Below are 6,046 nucleotides of genomic sequence, written 5' to 3'. Positions count from 1 at the left end.
GTTTATCAATATTCTGTGATATGATTTGGGCATCTGCAAGTCCTTGAAAATGGTGAGTGAGAACTTGGATGAGATGTCAAAGATGCCAGGGTCCTCAAGTCTGCTGTTGTCAAGAGGTGTTACATGGGCAGCAGCCACCGGGACACACTCTTCTTCTCTGCCCTGCTTCTGCAAAGCTCCTGCAGAAACTCAAAAAGCTCCTTTTGCTGCCCTGCCAGGGCCAGCTTCTCAGGCAGACCTGGCAGCAGACGGTGTCACTGCAGGACCCAAGGCTGCTCCCATGGCCCTGGTGCCAGGTGTAACACAAAGCCCTCTGTGGCAAAGCAGGAAAGGCAGAAAAAGCGCACAGTTGCATCCCGACAGAAACAAGGGGTCGCCCTGAGTTTCCCTCTGCTATTTGTGTTTTTAAATAGTCCCAAGCACAAGATGCAGCTGTTTTCAGGACGATGTGCTACAATGTGATTTTATGGGTCACGAGTCAATTAAACATCCCACTAAACGATTCAATAGCCTTTAAAAACACACAAGCAAAAAAATCTCAGGCACAGCAGCTCCCTCTGCTGAGTAAAGCTGCCTCTGGTGTTCAGAGCAGCTCCCCGTCCTACCTCTGCCAGCCGGGCCAAGCAGAGGCTGCTGAGGCTGTGGGAGATGTGATGTTCCTTTGATTGATTCCCATTGCTTTTTTTCCTCTTCAGTCATGAAGACACGGCTTTTAGTCTGTTAGTCTAATCAGCACATTACAGATTCCGCTCGGAGCTGCAGCCAGGTAGGAGCACAGCATGCAGAGGAAGACACCCTCTCCTTTTTTACCGGTTTGTTTGTTTTGGTTTTTCTTTTTTTTTTTTGTTCTTCCACAAAATAACTATCCAGAAGCTGCACATGAAGAATCGGAGGAGGTGGAGATGTTTCCATGGCATCTCTATCCCAACCAAGGAGCCTGTCGTGGTGACAAGGACCCGTGGCTCTGCAGCTATGCTGATGAGGTCACCAAAAGGTGTTCAAAACTTAAGTTTATTTAGCGGGGGGGGCTTATGATTTATAAATAAAGCCTGTGGAAAGGCTTTCAATGCACCCTTCTCTCTTTTGAATTATTCATTTTGATGATCAGAAATGGAGCAGGAATGGGGCACTGCTGCTGCTGGACAGTCCTCAGGAAGGATGGTTGCTGTCTCCTCCTGGCATGTACCTTGCTCAGCCATTCCCCAGCCATTGGCAAAGCCTCTGTGAAGTTGCCATTAGCTCTGAATGCAGCAACAGGAGGCTCAAGCTCCCCTGGGGTTTAAACTGCCCACTTCCTACTGCTGGAAAACATACATGTAACATAAAGAGAGCCTCTGCCGGGCTCCTGGGCATCGTCCCACGCCTGGATCCTCCAGCCCCACATGGAGCCTGTTGGCAACTCTCCTCCCCAGCAACATCCTCAGATGGAAAAGCCACCTCCACCTTCCAGAAGAAATGACCTATCATGCTGCTACTGCATATTGCTCGGTTTTGATACTTCCCAACTGCTTAAAATCCCAGAGGAGTTTGTGAGGGTCAAAGTTGGAATACTTGTCTTATGCAATAGGAGGAACGAGGATTTCGGGGGGGGGACGGGCAGCACTGGCCACCTGAACGCTGAGTGCTCTGAAGCTGACCCCTGCCATAAACCCGCGCCCCCCCTGACGTGCCTCGCATTTCCCACGGGGGGTACTCAGCAGGCGCGGCGGGGACAGAACCAGCCCCGCCGCTGCCCGCGTGCCTCCCGCCCGCCCCTGGTGCCACTGACCCCACTACCCGTGTCCCCACACCAGGAAACGCCGCAGAAAATCGCGCTGAAAACGCGGGGTCAGCGTCGGAGTCGGGGGAAGTTCAGACAGCCGCAAAGACGCCTCCCTGAAGAGCGAGGTCACCCTATGGCGCCGTTTCGGCCCCTATGGAAAAGCATAGGCGCATGACGCCGCCACCTGTGGCGTAGCATCACTTGACTTTCGCTCACCACCCGCCCCCCCTTAGGTGCTGGCAGAAGCCAATCCCAGTCACCCTGCCATCTTTAGTGCCGGATATGTGGTTTTTGTTGGGTTTTTTTGTTGTTGTTTTTTTTCTTTTCCGCCCTTACTCACTATTTTGTGTGCTGGCAGAAGTCACTTCCGGTACTCCGGAAAGACCACGCGCTTCAGAAAGGCGTCTGTTCGGCTGCTTGAACCCGACGCCGATACCGATCCCGCGCTCTCAGCACGATTTCCCGGGGCGTTTCCGGTGTGGGGGCACGGGTGGTGGGGTCAGCGGCGACGGGGGCGGACGGACGGGCGGTGTCAGACAGTGGCGGGGCTGGCTCTGTCCTGGCCGCGCCGCGCGGCTCCTGCTGAGTACCCCTCGACGCTGTGCGGTGCTGCTGCTGTTGGCTGAACAGGTGCCGCTGATTTGTCTGTGAGGTCGTACAGTAGCCACGATCCCAGTTGTGCAGTGGTGCGTCGGAACTTCTGGGTTAATGTTAAGTCTTGCCATATGATTTTTACGAGGTTAAATACCAGTGAGTCTGTACCAAAAAACATTTTTCAAGAGAAAATCATACAGGAATGACCTTGGCAGAAAAGCCCCTGTGAAGAAAAGCAGAAGGAAAATAACTGTAAGCAGAAACACTCGCAGGTTTTTTTTTCCCCAACTGCGGCAGGGGAGCGAGGAAGCACCCGGCTTGCTGCTTTCCAGTCAGCTTTTGGCCAGTTGTTTCAGTTTCTTGTTCTCCAGAGGGAGACAGAGTTGAACTTTGTTTTTCCTTCCCTGGAATTCCGGATTTTCTCCCTTTTCTACTGGACTGCTTTCAACCTCAGAGCACATCGGGAGGACTTTCCACCGGGCACAGAGGGCCTGGCCTTGGGCCAAGCCCCAGCTCCGAGGAGACCAAAGGGAGGACTCTGACACTTTCCCAGGTTTTCCCTCCACAGCGAAAGATTTTATTATTTAGCATTATTTTCCTTTTCCCGTGTGTTTGGTAAATAAATAGTTTTTATCTCCTTCACTTTCCTGCAAGGTAAATTTATTTTTTCCCGAACCTGGTGGGGGAGGGGTGATTGTGCCTTCTCTCAGAGGATTTATTTCTAAATTTGGCCAAACCGGAACAAATTTGCTGGCTCCTGGTGGCCTATTTCTTTCTTTTCGAGGCAGAATCACAATTTTGGCCACGGGCACCCAGACGAGGAGACCGGTCCTTTTCCACGGAAAGGAAAGCCCGGCACCCCGGTGTTTCAGGGGCAGACAATGGACCATGTCGGGGAAGGAACGACCGGCAGGACCTTTCTCCACCTCACCCCCCGCTCCAAGGTGCGGCAGCTCCAGGTGCAACCAGCTGCTTTCAGAGGGTTACCCCTGCACACCCTCACAGGGAGCTGCTAGTCCAGAGGGGCTAATGGAGGTGTCCCGAGTGTCCCTCCAGGAACAACAATTGGAGCATCCAGCAGGGGCTAGGGAGCAGTCGGATGCACCCAAGCACCTGAGCAGGCGGGGCAGCTTGTGGGGTGCCAGGGGGAAAATTTCAACTTTCCCCTTTTATCTTGTCAGTCCCTCCACAGAGCCCCTAGTCCGTCCACAGTACCCCCAGAAAAAAGAGGGGTTGTTAGGAAAGGAGGGGTTTAAATTGAGGGGAAGAAGCTTCCTTTTCCATAATTGTCTGCAATCAAATTGAGGGGAAATCCCCTTCCCCTGCAATTTTAATGGTATCCTTTGAAGGAAACCCTGCCTTTTTTATGCTGTTAAGGGTATCAGAGAATCCCCACTTTCCATTATTTTCTAATTTAAAGGGAAAGGGAAAACATCAACTGTGCTATTTCATGGGTTTGAATTAAGGGTAACTCCTGCATTTGCATCATTGAAAGCCATACAGTGGGAAAAGGTGTCCATTTAGAGTCCCCTAGGGCTTTTCCTTGAGCACGACAGATGCATTTATGTGTCTTAAAGCATCCAAATGCATCCACCATGCTCACAGAAACGCCACATAACTTTGTCCCTCGCTAACCCAGATGTCTATTGAAACAATGGCCACAGCTTTTGACTCCGGACAAAGCCGCAGATTCGAGGACTCGGGCGTACTTAGGAGAGGCTGAGTAGCTAAATTGCTGGGATTTGGCCCATATGCCACTAAACTTGTGCATTGACTTTGGTTTTCTTTATCTTAGCTGCCTAAGAGGCTAACCCGGCTATCTCGAGGCCTTCTGAGATGGCCAGGGAGGACTCATTTTGCGTCCAAAGCGGATTCACGTTGCCACTCGTCTTAAAGATAAGTCAGGGGCTTTGACTCAGAGATGGGATGATAGCAGGGTAGCCAGGTGGAAATTCCTGGGAGAGATTTAATAATTAGTGTAGGGCTAAGGGATGTCCTCTAAGGGGCCTCGTAGGATAGCTAAAGGCAGCGGCCCTACTTTTGATTGCAACCGTAGGGTGTGCAGTGCAGAGCAGTTCCAGCCTGTGCCGTGTTGTCTAGCGTGTTGTGTTGTCTAGCATGTCTTTGGGGTCCCTTGGATCAGCTATCTCTGCCTTTTCCCCTCGAGGACCTTATTGCAAGCATTGTTCATCATCTCTAGATTCTCGAACTTTCGCACTTCTCGGCATGACGCTGATATCATTTGTTTTTTACTGGTGGGCTCGGCTGTGTCTTGGAATCACATCTCAGAAGCCTCAAGTCGGGCGTCTTTTGTGTCCTTGTTCCTGGCTGTAACTTTAGGCTCAGTCAGTCCATCAGTGCTTGGTAGCTGTTTAGGCCACGTGCAAGGTGAATGATGGTGCACATGGCAGAGCTGCTGGTGGCTCCTTCCCCTGCCCGGCTGTCAGTCACCCTGCAGGGTGCTGGAGCAGCGTGCCAGAGGCTGTGGATCCTATGGATCCCATGGATCCCAGGGGCGTGATCAGGAGCCTGGGCCTGCTGGCCACTCCTTGCTCTCTCTTATCCTGATTTTTCAGCTCTGCAGCGAATCCAGCTCGAGTTTTTCAACCTCCTAGAAACCCAGGGACCTTTCATGTGTGTTCTCAGATCTGGGATTTAAATCCAGCCCTTATCAAAGCACCCCGTGACCAGGCAGGCCCTGAATCCCAGCAGGGATCTGATAAAGAGGGACCTGACATCCTAAAGAAACCCTTTGAAATCCTGCTGGGATTGATTTGTACCCATAATGGAGCCCCGAGCTCTCTGCCAGGGAGAGATGAAGCTGCTCCTTTGCTTTATCATCCTCAGGCCCTTCCCAGCTTCGAGGGAAATTCACTCCCTCTTCAAGCCCCAAAATCATGGAAAAGTTCCTTTGTATCCTTCTCTCCACAGCCCCTACGTGGATTAATCAACTTTTCCAAGCTGTTTAATGGTTTGACAGAAGAACTGCCTGGAGAGCAGCTGAATTCCCACAGCAAAATTCGTGACTGAGGGAAACGACCTTGGGTTCGTCCCCTTCCCGTAAAGCCTGGGAAATCTGGGAAAATCACAGCTCCAAAGGAGCTGCTCCCCTCGCCCCCAGATTCAAAGAGAAATGGAGAAACACTCAAGGAAGTTTTGAGATAAAACCACTGCAGAGAAAATTGAAATGAGCCCTTCGGCCCTTTTTTTGTGTGGTATTTAGGATGCAAGGGAAAGAAGGGCTGGGTAATCCCTGGGGTTAGGGAACAGCACGGCTGAGGTCCCAGATTTTGAGGCCAGGTAATGGCTGGAACAAAACATTAATATGGACTTTGTCTTTAAAAGCAAAAGCTTTGAAAATTAGGAATAGAACAGAAACTCTCATTAATTCAGGACTGTACAGAGCCTAAAGCCTCCTTAGGTTTTCAGCCCAAACCAACTTTCTTTTTCATGGGGCCATAAACAGATTTTTTCTGGCTTTTTAAAGCTGTTTCCTCTACTAAAATCCATTCAGCTGTCAATCCATCCTCCCTCAGAAGGTGTCAGTGCAATCTACCTGAAATTAAAAAAAAAGCCCAGGGAAGAAGATCTTATCTCCCAGATGGAGAATGGGACAGGAGGAATAATAAAAGTGAAAGTGATTCACCAGGACTGGTGATGAAAAAATCCGTGATGGAATCAAGATTAGGA

Source organism: Coloeus monedula (genome assembly GCF_965178545.1).
Source record: "Coloeus monedula genome assembly, chromosome: 18".
In the NCBI taxonomy this organism is placed as follows: Eukaryota; Metazoa; Chordata; class Aves; order Passeriformes; family Corvidae; genus Coloeus; species Coloeus monedula.
The sequence above is the reverse complement of the archived record's forward strand: the minus strand, read 5'-3'. Positions refer to the sequence as shown.